Here is a 15,572-nt window from a genome sequence, read left to right on the forward strand (position 1 = left end):
GCATTTTTTGAAAATGCATCCATTTTTGCACAGTTTTAAGTAAAATAATTGGTAAAACCTGTAAAAAATGATGTGTTTTCAAAAAAGCATGCAGTATTTAATGCTTAAAAACTGACCCAAAACTCTGCTACGCTGCTTGATTCTGCACCAAAATAGTCTCAAACTGCGAAAAACTTGCACAAAGAAAGATAAAGAAAACAATAGGAGTGATACGTGTCCCCCACTGAGCGCCATGCAGCAGTGCTTAGTGACGGATATATCCATTGCTGAGTGTGAAGAAGTTAAAGTGAAACTCATGTTCAGTTGGGATCGGTTCAGGTGACTTGCATTATGCTGTAACTAATTTATTTAGCTGCTTCTGAATGTTGAAGGACATAAAGTAGAAAAAAAAAGCTTTTCCAAAATTTTGTAGCAGAAAAAAAATTCTGAAAATGCTGCAAATATCAGTGGGGGTATAGCTCAGTGGTAGAGCATTCGACTGCAGATCGAGAGGTCCCTGGTTCAAATCCGGGTGCCCCCTGGAAGGTGACATTTTAAATTTGGTACTTCATGTTTCTTAAACTATGGAAGATAATACCATTAGTCACTCACAGATAAATCATGATTCAAGGTGCTCTTACCTCCGTGTGGAAATGTAGTTTCATATGAACACTTAGTAGTAAATGTAGTAATGTTATAATGGAGCGTTCTGACCTGACTGTATAATGGGGTTACCCATTCACATATGATCACTATGTATGAGCCCAGGAAGTATTCATAAAAATTTACCAATGTCCCAACATTTTTTTAGGTAAAATAGTAACAATGATCATACGGGGAATATATTTATCATGATACTCAATGTGATGTACAACATGGAAAACAGCTAGTACAATACATTACAATCTGCTGGTAATATCATGAAAGAATAGCTGTGAGTGGCATTGGTTATTGGGGACTGTGCGATTCACACTGTGTAGTAGAGGCTCATATCAAAGAATTACTGCAGATCACTCAGGTAAGTGTGTCATCAAGAAAATGTCTTCAGGTTGTTTTATAGAAAAAAAACGCAAAACAATTCACTGTACCGTAGGGGGTATAGCTCAGTGGTAGAGCATTCGACTGTAGATTGAGAGGTCCCTGGTTCAAATCTGGGTGCCCCCTTCTATTTATGTTTTACCTTTGGTACTCCATGATTCTCAAAATATGGAATATAACAATGCTATTAATCACCCACAGATAAACCATGAAAGATTAAAAGTGCTCTAACCTCTGCATGGAAAAGTCACTTCAAATGAGCCCACACCAGCTTAACAATGGATATATCTTTATCAATGGGGCCCATGTATCATAGTTTTTCAGCTGCCACTTTCTCAAGTTTCCTGAAGTTGTCCTACTTAATGATTGCAATGTATCTTAAGTTTTCCCCTTTGTGATACATGTGATGAGTTACCCGTTTAGTCTCACTTTTGCGACTTTTTGTGATGTGCAATTTTTTTGTCCCAAATAGTAGCTCCCAGAAATAAGTATGATTTTGGACTGAGGGTGATGTCACACATGGCATTTTGAACTCGTTTTTGATTTGTTTTTTAAGCAGTCCATTAAAAAACGCATGCATTTTTTGAAAATGCATCCATTTTTGCACAGTTTTAAGTAAGATAACTGGTAAAACCTGTAAAAACTGATGTGTTTTCAAAAAAAGCATGCAGTATTTAATGGACTGCTTAAAAACTGACCCAAAACTCTGCTACGCTGCTTGATTCTGCACCAAAAAAGTCTCAAATTGCAAAAAACTTGCACAAAGAAAGATAAAGAAAACAATAGGAGTGATACGTGTCCCCCACTGAGCGTCATGCAGCAGCGCTTAGTGACAGATATATCCATTGCTGAGTGTGAAGAAGTTAAAGTGAAACTCATGTTCAGTTGGGATCGGATCATGTGACTTGCATTATGCTGTAACTAATTAATTTACCTGGTTCTGAATGTTGAAGGACATAAAGTAGAAAAAAAAAGCTTTTCCAAAATTTTGTAGCAGAAAAAAAATTCTGAAAATGCTACAAATATCAGAGGGGGAATAGCTCAGTGGTAGAGCATTCGACTGCAGATCGAGAGGTCCCTGGTTCACATCCGGGTGCCCCCTGGAAGGTGACATTTTACCCTTGTAATTCATGTTTCTTAAACTATGGAAGATAATACCATTAGTCACTCACAGATAAATCATGATTCAAGGTGCTCTTACCTCCGTGTGGAAATGTAGTTTCATATGAACACTTAGTAGTAAATGTAGTAATGTTATAATGGAGCGTTCTGACCTGATTGTATAATGGAGTTACCCATTCACATATGATCACTATGTATGAGCCCAGGAAGTATTCATAAAAATTTACCAATGTCCCAACATTTTTTAAATTAACGCAAAACACCGGCGGCTCGTTCCCGATCGCAGGTGTTTCCATAGAAACGCCGATGCTATCGGGCCGAGGCCCGCCCCGGTGGGCGCGACTTTGTCTGCATTTGCGTTCCCAAGCGCAGACAAAGTGCCCTGTGCGGCGCCGGCCTAAGGCCCGTTCCACACTTGCGAGTGTGATGCGATGAACTCGCATCACACTCGCAACGCAAGCTGCCAGGAACACACGGCCCGAACGCTGCACCGCGGGAGTGAACTGACATGCTGAGTTCACTCCCGCGGTGCAGCGTTCGGGCCGTGCGTTCCCGGCAGCTTGTGTTGCGAGTGTGATGCAAGTTCATCGCATCACACTCGCAAGACTGTAACGGGCCTAACAATGGATAAATCTTTATCAATGGCGCACATTTATCATATTTTTTCAGCTGCCACTTTCTCAAGTTTCCTAATGTTGTCCTACTTAATGCTTCCAATGTACCCATTTTGAACCCGTTTTTGATTTGTTTTTTAAGCAGTTCATTAAAAACGCATGCATTTTTTGAAAATGCATCCATTTTTGCACAGTTTTAAGTAAGATAATTGGTAAAACCTGTAAAAACTGATGTGTTTTCAAAAAACACATGCGGTATTTAATGGACTGCTTAAAAACTGACCCAAAACTGCTTGATTCTGCACCAAAAAAGTCTCAAACTGCAAAAAACTTGCACAAAGAAAGATAAAGAAAACAATAGGAGTGATACGTGTCCCCCACTGAGCGCCATGCAGCAGTGCTTAGTGATGGATATATCAATTGCTGAGTGTGAAGAAGTTAAAGTGAAACTCATGTTCAGTTGGGATCGGATCATGTGACTTGCATTATGCTGTAAGTTATTTATTTACCTGGTTCTGAATGTTGAAGGACATAAAGTAGAAAAAAAAAAGCTTTTCCTAAATTTTGTAGCAGAAAAAAAAATCTGAAAATGTTACAAATATCAGTGGGGGTATAGCTCAGTGGTAGAGCATTCGACTGCAGATCAAGAGGTCCCTGGTTCAAATCCGGGTGCCCCCTTGAAAGTGACATTTTACCTTTGGTACTTCATGTTTCTTAAACTATGGAAGATAATACCATTAGTCACTCACAGATAAATCATGATTCAAGGTGCTCTTACCTCCGTGTGGAAATGTAGTTTCATATGAACTTATGAACTTAGTAGTAAATGTAGTAATGTTATAATGGAGCGTTCTGACCTGATTGTATAATGGGGTTACCCATTCACATATGATCACTATGTATGAGCCCAGGAAGTATTCATAAAAATTTACCAATGTCCCAACATTTTTTTTCTTAGGTAAAATAGTAACAATGATCATATGGGAAATATATTTATCATGCTACTCAATGTGATGTACAACATGGAGAACAGCTAGTACAATACATTACAATCTGCTGGTAATATCATGAAAGAATAGCTGTGAGTGGCATTGGTTATTGGAGTGTGCGATTCACACTGCGTAGTAGGGGCTCATATCAAAGAATTACTGCAGATCACTCAGGTAAGCGTGCCATCAAGAAAATGTCTTCAGGTTGTTTTATAGAAAAAAAAACACAAACAATTCATTGTATCAGAGGGGGTATAGCTCAGTGGTAGAGCATTCGACTGTAGATTGAGAGGTCCCTGGTTCAAATCCGGGTGCCCCCTTGTATTTATGTTTTACCTTTGGTACTCCATGATTCTCAAAATATGGAATATAACAATGCTATTAGTCCTCCACAGATAAACCATGAAAGATTAAAAGTGCTCTAACCTCTGCATGGAAAAGTCACTTCAAATGAGCCCACACCAGCTTAACAATGGATATATCTTTATCAATGGGGCCCATGTATCATAGTTTTTAAGCTGCCACTTTCTCAAGTTTCCTGAAGTCGTCCTACTTAATGATTGCAATGTACCGTATATTCCGGCGTATAAGACGACCCCCCTACTTTCCTGTTTAAAATATAGAGTTTAAGATATATTCGCCGTATAAGACTACCCCTTTTCCAACGCATACAAAACACCGGTAAAAAAAAAAAAAACAGATTTGAATTTAACATGGTCCTTTTTTAAATTTAAATTCTTATGACATGCAGGTATATAGCAGGAAAACTGTCGCTCATAAACATAAGGCATACAACAACAACATTACCATCGTCCATTTTACTGTAAATGTTACCATACTGTACCTTAAATTTTTATTTTATTAAATATTCCATGCCATGTACTCAGAAGAGGGAAAAAAAATTCCAAATTCAATGAAAATGGTGAAAAAACGCATTTGCGCCATTTTCTTGTGGGCTTGGATATTACGTCTTTCACTGAGCACCCCAAATGACATGTCTACTTTATTCTTTGGGTCGGTACGATTAAGGGGATACCAAATTGTATAGGTTTTATAATGTTTTCATACATTTACAAAAATGAAAACCTCCTGTACAAAAATTATTTTTTTGATTTTGCCAACTTCTGGCGCTAATAACTTTTTTATACTTTGGTGTACGGAGCTGTGGGTGGTGTCATTTTTTTGCGAAATTTGATAATATTTTCAATGATATCATTTTTAGGACTGTACGACCTTTTGATCACTTTTTATAGATTTTTTTATATTTTTCAAAATGGCAAAAAGTGCCATTTTCGACTTTGGGCGCTATTTTCCGTTACGTGGTTAAACGCATTGAAAAACCGTTATTATATTTTGATAGATCGGGCATTTTCGGACGCGTCGATACCTGATGTGTTTATGATTTTTACTGTTTATTTATATTTATGTCAGTTCCAGGGAAAGGGGGTGATTTGAAATTTTAGTTTTTTTTATTATAATTTTTTTTTTTTAACTTATTTTAATTTTTATTTATACTATTTTTCAGACTCCCTAGGGTACTTTAACCCTAGGTTGTCTGATCGATCCTACCATATACTGCCATACTACAGTATGGCAGTATATGGGGATTTTCCTCCTCATTTATTACAATGTGCTGTTAGCACATTGTAATGAAGGGGTTAAAACGAAATAGTCTCGGGTCTTCGGAATTTTATTTTATATAATAAGAATAACATATTGTTTTTATTGTACAGTGAACGGCCTACAAAGAAAAAACTAAAAACCCTAAACCAGAATGAATGATTTTGTCATTCTCACCAAGAAAGAGTTAGGCCTCTTGCACACTAGCGTTGCGTTTCACGTCAGGGTGCAATGCGTGAAAAACTGACGTTTTGGCTGCGTTTTTGTTCCATTTTTCCTTGGAGTAATTTGCGTTTTTTTTGCGTTTTCGGCGCATTTTTGACGCGCGATTCAATGGGAGACTCGAGCATTTTTCAAAGGGACCATGGTTTGGGATTAAAATGTGTTATTTAATTGAAAAATAATGTCTTCTGATAATTTGCAAACATCTGCGATCTATTCTTCACTGTTCCGCGCATATATTATCTCCCGACAATTTAGCAGATGTGAAGAACAGTGAAGAATAGAATAAAAACAGTGAACACAGTGAACACAGTGAACACAGGATTATTTAAGATAAAAAACACAGTGCAGAACACAGTGCAGAATAGATTACAGATGTTCGGCACATCTGCTTACTTGTCGGGAGATACGCGCGGAACGGCGCGAACAAAATAGCATGTGAAGAACAATATATATGTGTGTGAAGAACACATTGCAGATGTTTAAATACATCTGCAATGTGTTCTTCACACATATATATTGTTCTTCACATGCTATTTTGTTCGCGCCGTTCCGCGCGTATCTCCCGACAAGTAAGCAGATGTGCCGAACATCTGTAATCTATTCTGCACTCTGTTCTGCACTGTGTTTTTATCTTAAATGATCCTGTGTTCACTGTGTTCACTGTTTTTATTCTATTCTTCACTGTTCTTCACTGTGTTTTTTTCATTAAATGATCGTTCGCGAGCAGGGGAAATAATGTTATTCTGGTCACCTAGCAACCCTTACGTTTAAAACGCATTGCACTCGCATTGCACTTGCAATGATTGCGAGTGCAATGCGTTCTTGATGCATCTCCATAGACTTGAATGGGGCGTGAAAATTGCGAATGACTCGCAAAAATAGAGCATGCTGCGATTTTGACGCGCGTGCAAACGAACGCAAGCACGCGCGTCAAAAACAACGCTAATGGAGAAAGACCCATTGAATACAATGGGACAGAGTGCAATGCGAGTTCTGAGCGTCAAATGCACGCGCAGAACTCGCGCGTGAAAAACGCCAGTGGAGAAGGGGCCTTAGGCCCCTTCCACACTTGCGTTGCAGATCACGTCAGAGTCTGATCAAGGTGCGATCAGGGTTTGGTCAGTGAAAAACGCACATTTTGCATCAGAGTGCAATCAGTTTTCAGTCAGAGTTTGTTCAGTGTCTCAGTTTTTCACGCGGGTTTTTGATGCAATTGCAATGCAATTTCAATGCGTTTTTCACGCGCAGAAAATGCGCGTGAAATGGACTCAGGACTGAGCTCTATCTTTTCTATGGCAATTGATGTATGAAAAACGCATAGCACTTGCATTGCACTTGCAAGTGTCTCAGAGTGCAATGCGTTTTTGATGCATCTCCATAGACTTGTATGGTGCGCTTTTCATGCGCGTGACTTACAAAAGTAGAGCATGTTGAGATTTAAACGCGCGTTAAAAAAACGCGCGTGTGTGCGTGAAAAGAAATGCAAGTCTGAAAAGACCCATTGGTTACAATGGGTCAGAGTGCAATGCAAGTTCTGCGCGTCAAAAGCACGCGCAGAAAACGTGCGTGAAAAACGCAAGTGTGAAAGGGGCCTTAATACAATCTCATCAATTAGCTATTGATCCCCCCCCCTAAATGATTCAACTCAAAAGTGGATCTTATCCCAGAAATAATAAGCCCCCATATGTCCACGTTACAATAAAATGAATTTTATGGCCTGTAAAATGTGATAATGCAACTCTGCTCTGAATTGGGCCTCCTTCCCTTCCATGCGCGGCCGTGTGCCTGTACAGAAGTTTGCCACAACATATGGGGTATCAGTGTACTCGGGAGAAATTGAGTATTAAATTTTGTGGAGCTTTTTGCCATTTAATCGAATTTTTAATTTTCGGGCCAGAGTTAATGTATTGTCAAAAAAGTTACAAATTGCATTGATTTCTCATACATTGAGTCTCTATAATGGGGTAAATTATTTGGTTTTACTATAATTAGGCCTCTCAAAGTCACCTGAAAGCAGACATTTGGGAAAAGTTATTAATAACGTTATTTGGGTGATATGACCATCTACTTAAAAAGAAACAATTTTTGGAACGTTGAAAATGTAGAATTTTTCTGAATTTTTTGCAGATTTCTATTTTTTTCATAATTAAACGCAAAAGATATCATCCAAATATTTCCACTAATTTGAAGTACAATGTGTGACGAGAAAACAATCTCCAAATTACCTGAGTATGTTAAAGCATTTGAAGGTTATAATCACTTATAGCGACACAGGGCAGATTTAAAAAATTCGGCTTGGTCCGGAAGCCCTAAAGTGGCTTGGTCCTTAAAAGAAACCTACCACTTAAAAGTGGTACTTTTATACACATATACATGGCACCAGCTCAGGGTGAGCTGGTGCCAGAGCATATTTTTGTTAGGGGAACAAAGCCCCTGTCGCAGAATTATAAGTTATATTAACTTATAACTCGGCGCACCGCACTTGGGCTCGGCGCACCATGCGCGCGCCCGTGCGTGCGCCGGATTCTGAAGTGCAGGAGAGCCGGTGCTCTCCGGCACACGCGCGCCTACTCAATGTGATGCACAACATGGAGAACAGCCAGTACAATACATTACAATCTGGTGGTAATATCATGAAAGAATAGCTGTGAGTGGCATTGGTTATTGGGGACTGTGCGATTCACACTGCGTAGTAGAGGCTCATATCAAAGAATTACTGCAGATCACTCAGGTAAGCGTGCCATCAAGAAAATGTCTTCAGGTTGTTTTATAGAAAAAAAACACACAAAACAATTCACTGTATCAGAGGGGGTATAGCTCAGTGGTAGAGCATTCGACTGTAGATTGAGAGGTCCCTGGTTCAAATCCGGGTGCCCCCTTCTAATTTATGTTTTACCTTTGGTACTCCGCGATTCTCAAAATATGGAATATAACAATACTATTAATCACCCACAGATAAACCATGAAAGATTAAAAGTGCTCTAACCTCTGCATGGAAACGTTACTTCAAATGAGCCCACACCAGCTTAACAATGGATATATCTGTCAATGGGGCCCATGTATCATCGTTTTTCAGCTGCCACTTTCTCAAGTTTCCTGAAGTTGTCCTACTTAATGATTGCAATGTATCTTAAGTTTTCCCCTTTGTGATACATGTGATGAGTTACCCGTTTAGTCTCACTTTTGCGACTTTTTGTGGTGTGCAATTTTTTTGTCCCAAATAGTAGCTCCCAGAAATAAGTATGATTTTGGACTGAGGGTGATGTCACACATGGCATTTTGAACCCGTTTTTGATTTGTTTTTTAAGCAGTCCATTAAAAAACGCATGCATTTTTTGAAAATGCATCTGTTTTTGCACAGTTTTAAGTAAGATAATTGGTAAAACCTGTAAAAACTGATGTGTTTTCAAAAAAAGCATGCAGTATTTAATGGACTGCTTAAAAACTGACCCAAAACTGCTTGATTCTGCACCAAAAAAGTCTCAAACTGCAAAAAACTTGCACAAAGAAAGATAAAGAAAACAATAGGAGTGATACGTGTCCCCCACTGAGCGTCATGCAGCAGTGCTTAGTGACGGATATATCCATTGCTGAGTGTGAAGAAGTTAAAGTGAAACTCATGTTCAGTTGGGATCGGATCAGGTGACTTGCATTATGCTGTAACTAATTTATTTAGCTGCTTCTGAATGTTGAAGGACATAAAGTAGAAAAAAAAAGCTTTTCCAAAATTTTATAGCAGAAAAAAAATTCTGAAAATGCTGCAAATATCAGTGGGGGTATAGCTCAGTGGTAGAGCATTCGACTGCAGATCGAGAGGTGGGTTCAAATCCGGGTGCCCCCTTGAAAGTGACATTTTACCTTTGGTACTTCATGTTTCTTAAACTATGGAAGATAATACCATTAGTCACTCACAGATAAATCATGATTCAAGGTGCTCTTACCTCCGTGTGGAAATGTAGTTTCATATGAACACTTAGTAGTAAATGTAGTAATGTTATAATGGAGCGTTCTGACCTGACTGTATAATGGAGTTACCCATTCACATATGATCACTATGTATGAGCCCAGGAAGTATTCATAAAAATTTACCAATGTCCCAACATTTTTTTTCTTAGGTAAAATAGTAACAATGATCATATGGGGAATATATTTATCATGCTACTCAATGTGATGTACAACATGGAGAACAGCTAGTACAATACATTACAATCTGCTGGTAATATCATGAAAGAATAGCTGTGAGTGGCATTGGTTATTGGAGACTGTGCGATTCACACTGTGTAGTAGAGGCTCATATCAAAGAATTACTGCAGATCACTCAGGTAAGCGTGCCATCAAGAAAATGTCTTCAGGTTGTTTTATAGAAAAAAACAACACAAAATAGACATTGTACCGGAGGGGGTATAGCTCAGTGGTAGAGCATTTGACTGTAGATTGAGAGGTCCCTGGTTCAAATCCGGGTGCCCCCTTCTATTTATGTTTTACCTTTGGTACTCCATGATTCTCAAAATATGGAATATAACAATGCTATTAGTCCTTCACAGATAAACCATGAAAGATTAAAAGTGCTCTAACCTCTGCATGGAAAAGTCACTTCAAATGAGCCCACACCAGCTTAACAAAGGATATATCTTTATCAATGGGGCCCATGTATCATAGTTTTTAAGCTGCCACTTTCTCAAGTTTCCTGAAGTCGTCCTACTTAATGATTGCAATGTACCGTATATTCCGGCGTATAAGACGACCTGGTGTATAAGACGACCCCCCTACTTTCCTGTTTAAAATATAGAGTTTAAGATATATTCGCCGTATAAGACTACCCCTTTTCCAACGCATACAAAACACCGGTAAAAAAAAAAAAAAAACAGATTTGAATTTAACATGGTCCTTTTTTAAATTTAAATTCTTATGACATGCAGGTATATAGCAGGAAAACTGTCGCTCATAAACATAAGGCATACAACAACAACATTACCATCGTCCATTTTACTGTAAATGTTACCATACTGTACCTTAAATTTTTATTTTATTAAATATTCCATGCCATGTACTCAGAAGAGGGAAAAAAAAATTCCAAATTCAATGAAAATGGTGAAAAAACGCATTTGCGCCATTTTCTTGTGGGCTTGGATATTACGTCTTTCACTGAGCACCCCAAATGACATGTCTACTTTATTCTTTGGGTCGGTACGATTAAGGGGATACCAAATTGTATAGGTTTTATAATGTTTTCATACATTTACAAAAATGAAAACCTCCTGTACAAAAATTATTTTTTTGATTTTGCCAACTTCTGGCGCTAATAACTTTTTTATACTTTGGTGTACGGAGCTGTGGGTGGTGTCATTTTTTTGCGAAATTTGATAATATTTTCAATGATATCATTTTTAGGACTGTACGACCTTTTGATCACTTTTTATAGATTTTTTTATATTTTTCAAAATGGCAAAAAGTGCCATTTTCGACTTTGGGCGCTATTTTCCGTTACGTGGTTAAACGCATTGAAAAACCGTTATTATATTTTGATAGATCGGGCATTTTCGGACGCGTCGATACCTGAAGTGTTTATGATTTTTACTGTTTATTTATATTTATGTCAGTTCTAGGGAAAGGGGGTGATTTGAAATTTTAGGTTTTTTTATTATAATTTTTTTTTTTAACTTTTTTTTATTTTTATTTATAATATTTTTCAGACTCCCTAGGGTACTTTAACCCTAGGTTGTCTGATCGATCCGATCATATACTGCCATACTACAGTATGGCATTATATGGGGATTTTCCTCCTCATTCATTACAATGTGCTATTAGCACATTAGCACATCTCCATAGCAACCTATGGCGCACGGCGCCGTATTACGGGAAAAGATAGGACATGTCCTATCTTTTTCCCGGGTATGGAACGGTACGGTGCCGCACGTGTGCTGCACCGTACCGCTCCCGTAGGGTGCCGTGCGCCCATAGGAGTGTATGGGGGACGTATATCGGCCGTATATACGTCAGCCGTATATACGTCCTCCATACGTTCGTGTGAATGTAGCCTTAGGCCCCTTCCACACTTGCGTTGCAGATCACGTCAGAGTCTGATCAGGGTGTGATCAGGGTTTGGTCAGTGAAAAACGCACATTTTGCATCAGAGTGCAATCAGTTTTCAGTCAGAGTTTGTTCAGTGTCTCAGTTTTTCACGCGGGTTTTTGATGCAATTGCAATGCAATTTCAATGCGTTTTTCACGCGCAGAAAATGCGCGTGAAATGGACTCAGGACTGAGCTCTATCTTTTCTATGGCAATTGATGTATGAAAAACGCATTGCACTTGCATCGCACTTGCAAGTGTCTCAGAGTGCAATGCGTTTTTGATGCATCTCCATAGACTTGTATGGTGCGTTTTTCACACGCGTGACTTGCAAAAGTAGAGCATGTTGAGATTTAAACGCGTGTTAAAAAAAACGCGCGTGTGTGCGTGAAAAAAAATGCAAGTCTGAAAAGACCCATTGATTACAATGGGTCAGAGTGCAATGCAAGTTCTGCGCGTCAAAAGCACGCGCAGAAAACGCGCGTGAAAAACGCAAGTGTGAAAGGGGCCTTAATACAATCTCATCAATTAGCTATTGATCCCCCCTAAATGATTCAACTCAAAAGTGGATCTTATCCCAGAAATAATAAGCCCCCATATGTCCACGTTACAATAAAATGGATTTTATGACCTGTAAAATGTGATAATGCAACTCTGCTCTGAATGGGGCCTCCTTCCCTTCCATGCCCGGCCGTGTGCCTGTACAGAAGTTTGCCACAACATATGGGGTATCAGTGTACTCGGGAGAAATTGAGTATTAAATTTTGTGGAGCTTTTTGCCATTTAATCGAATTTTTAATTTTCGGGCCAGAGTTAATGTATTGTCAAAAAAGTTACAAATTGCATTGATTTCTCATACATTGAGGGGTGCAGTCTCTATAATGGGGTAAATTATTTGGTTTTACTATAATTAGGCCTCTCAAAGTCACCTGAAAGCAGACATTTGGGAAAAGTTATTAATAACGTTATTTGGGTGATATGACCATCTACTTAAAAAGAAACAATTTTTGGAACGTTGAAAATGTAGAATTTTTCTGAATTTTTTTACAGATTTCTATTTTTTCCATAATTAAATGCAAAAGATATCATCCAAATATTTCCACTAATTTGAAGTACAATGTGTGACGAGAAAACAATCTCAAAATTACCTGAGTATGTTAAAGCATTTGAAGGTTATAATCACTTATAGCGACACAGGGCAGATTTTAAAAATTCGGCTTGGTCCGGAAGCCCTAAAGTGGCTTGGTCCTTAAAGGAAACCTACCACTTAAAAGTGGTACTTTTATACACATATACATGGCACCAGCTCAGGGTGCGTTTTTTAACGCATGCGTTTTTAATGATCTGAAAACACACTTAGTAAAAACGGCCCAAAAACGCCATGTGTGTCTTCACACAAAGGCTGGTGCCACACGTAGCACTTTGTCTGCGCTTGTAAACACAGACAAAGTCGCGTCCAACGGGCCGGGCCTCGGCCCGATCTCGTTGGCGTTTCTATGGAAACGCCTGCGATCGGGAACGAGCTGCAGGTGTTTCCATAGAAACGCCGACGCGATTGGGCCGTGTGGCACCAGCCAAATAGTAGCTCCCAAAAGTAAATCTGGGTCTAGCATGCTCTGGTCCGCTGCTCGATTCTGCAACAAAAAAGTCTCAAACTGCGAAAAACTTGCACAAAAAAAATAAAGAAAACAATTGAAGGGTCCCCCACTGAGCGTCATGCAGCAGCGCTTAGTGACAGATATATCCATTGCTGAGTGTGAAGAAGTTAAAGTGAAACTCATGTTCAGTTGGGATCGGATCAGGTGACTTGCATTATGCTGTAACTAATTTATTTACCTGGTTCTGAATGTTGAAGGACAAAGTAGAAAAAACTTTTCCAAAATTTTGTAGCAGAAAAAAAATGCGAAAATGTTACAATTATCAGTGGGGGTATAGCTCAGTGGTAGAGCATTCGACTGCAGATCGAGAGGTCCCTGGTTCAAATCCGGGTGCCCCCTGGAAGGTGACATTTTACCTTTGGTACTTCATGTTTCTTAAACTATGGAAGATAATACCATTAGTCACTCACAGATAAATCATGATTCAAGGTGCTCTTACCTCCGTGTGGAAATATAGTTTCATATGAACACCTAGTAGTAAATGTAGTAATGTTATAATGGAGCATTCTGACCTGACTGTATAATGGAGTTACCCATTCACATATGATCACTATGTATGAGCCCAGGAAGTATTCATAAAAATTTACCAATGTCCCAACATTTTTTTTCTTAGGTAAAATAGTAACAATGATCATATGGGGAATATATTTATCATGATACTCAATGTGATGTACAACATGGAGAACAGCTAGTACAATACATTACAATCTGCTGGTAATATCATGAAAGAATAGCTGTGAGTGGCATTGGTTATTGGAGACTGTGCGATTCACACTGCGTAGTAGGGGCTCATATCAAAGAATTACTGCAGATCACTCAGGTAAGCGTGCCATCAAGAAAATGTCTTCAGGTTGTTTTATAGAAAAAAACAACACAAAATAGTCATTGTACCGGAGGGGGTATAGCTCAGTGGTAGAGCATTCGACTGTAGATTGAGAGGTCCCTGGTTCAAATCCGGGTGCCCCCTTCTATTTATGTTTTACCTTTGGTACTCCATGATTCTCAAAATATGGAATATAACAATACTATTAGTCCTCCACAGATAAACCATGAAAGATTAAAAGTGCTCTAACCTCTGCATGGAAAAGTCACTTCAAATGAGCCCACACCAGCTTAACAATGGATATATCTTTATCAATGGGGCCCATGTATCATAGTTTTTAAGCTGCCACTTTCTCAAGTTTCCTGAAGTCGTCCTACTTAATGATTGCAATGTACCGTATATTCCGGCGTATAAGACGACCCCCCTACTTTCTTGTTTAAAATATAGAGTTTAAGATATATTCGCCGTATAAGACTACCCCTTTTCCAACGCATACAAAACACCGGTAAAAAAAAAAAAACAGATTTGAATTTAACATGGTCCTTTTTTAAATTTAAATTCTTATGACATGCAGGTATATAGCAGGAAAACTGTCGCTCATAAACATAAGGCATACAACAACAACACTACCATCGTCCATTTTACTGTAAATGTTACCATACTGTACCTTAAATTTTTATTTTATTAAATATTCCATGCCATGTACTCAGAAGAGGGAAAAAAAATTCCAAATTCAATGAAAATGGTGAAAAAACGCATTTGCGCCATTTTCTTGTGGGCTTGGATATTACGTCTTTCACTGAGCACCCCAAATGACATGTCTACTTTATTCTTTGGGTCGGTACGATTAAGGGGATACCAAAATGTATAGGTTTTATAATGTTTTCATACATTTACAAAAATGAAAACCTCCTGTACAAAAATTATTTTTTTGATTTTGCCAACTTCTGGCGCTAATAACTTTTTTATACTTTGGTGTACGGAGCTGTGGGTGGTATCATTTTTTTGCGAAATTTGATAATATTTTCAATGATATCATTTTTAGGACTGTACGACCTTTTGATCACTTTTTATAGATTTTTTTATATTTTTCAAAATGGCAAAAAGTGCCATTTTCGACTTTGGGCGCTATTTTCCGTTACGTGGTTAAACGCATTGAAAAACCGTTATTATATTTTGATAGATCGGGCATTTTCGGACGCGTCGATACCTGATGTGTTTATGATTTTTACTGTTTATTTATATTTATGTCAGTTCCAGGGAAAGGGGGTGATTTGAAATTTTAGGTTTTTTTATTATAATTTTTTTTTTTTAACTTTTTTTTATTTTTATTTATAATATTTTTCAGACTCCCTAGGGTACTTTAACCCTAGGTTGTCTGATCGATCCGATCATATACTGCCATACTACAGTATGGCATTATATGGGGATTT

General features: G+C 38.3%; 5 non-coding genes across 5 annotated transcripts; all 5 read left to right on the forward strand.

Annotated features, from left to right (window-relative positions):
• Positions 1-448: 448 nt before the first annotated feature.
• Positions 449-520, forward strand: TRNAC-GCA (transfer RNA cysteine (anticodon GCA)). The gene has a single exon. It is a non-coding gene; the product is annotated as a tRNA-Cys (tRNA).
• A 3,470-nt stretch (positions 521-3,990) lies between these two features.
• TRNAY-GUA (transfer RNA tyrosine (anticodon GUA)) lies at positions 3,991-4,062 on the forward strand. Its single transcript has one exon. It is a non-coding gene; the product is annotated as a tRNA-Tyr (tRNA).
• A 4,332-nt stretch (positions 4,063-8,394) lies between these two features.
• TRNAY-GUA (transfer RNA tyrosine (anticodon GUA)) lies at positions 8,395-8,466 on the forward strand. Its single transcript has one exon. It is a non-coding gene; the product is annotated as a tRNA-Tyr (tRNA).
• Positions 8,467-13,583: 5,117 nt separating this feature from the next.
• On the forward strand, positions 13,584-13,655 carry TRNAC-GCA (transfer RNA cysteine (anticodon GCA)). Its single transcript has one exon. It is a non-coding gene; the product is annotated as a tRNA-Cys (tRNA).
• A 556-nt stretch (positions 13,656-14,211) lies between these two features.
• On the forward strand, positions 14,212-14,283 carry TRNAY-GUA (transfer RNA tyrosine (anticodon GUA)). Its single transcript has one exon. It is a non-coding gene; the product is annotated as a tRNA-Tyr (tRNA).
• Positions 14,284-15,572: the final 1,289 nt, after the last annotated feature.

The sequence above is a fragment of the Engystomops pustulosus genome, chromosome 6, assembly GCF_040894005.1.
Source record: "Engystomops pustulosus chromosome 6, aEngPut4.maternal, whole genome shotgun sequence".
Lineage (NCBI taxonomy): Eukaryota > Metazoa > Chordata > Amphibia > Anura > Leptodactylidae > Engystomops > Engystomops pustulosus.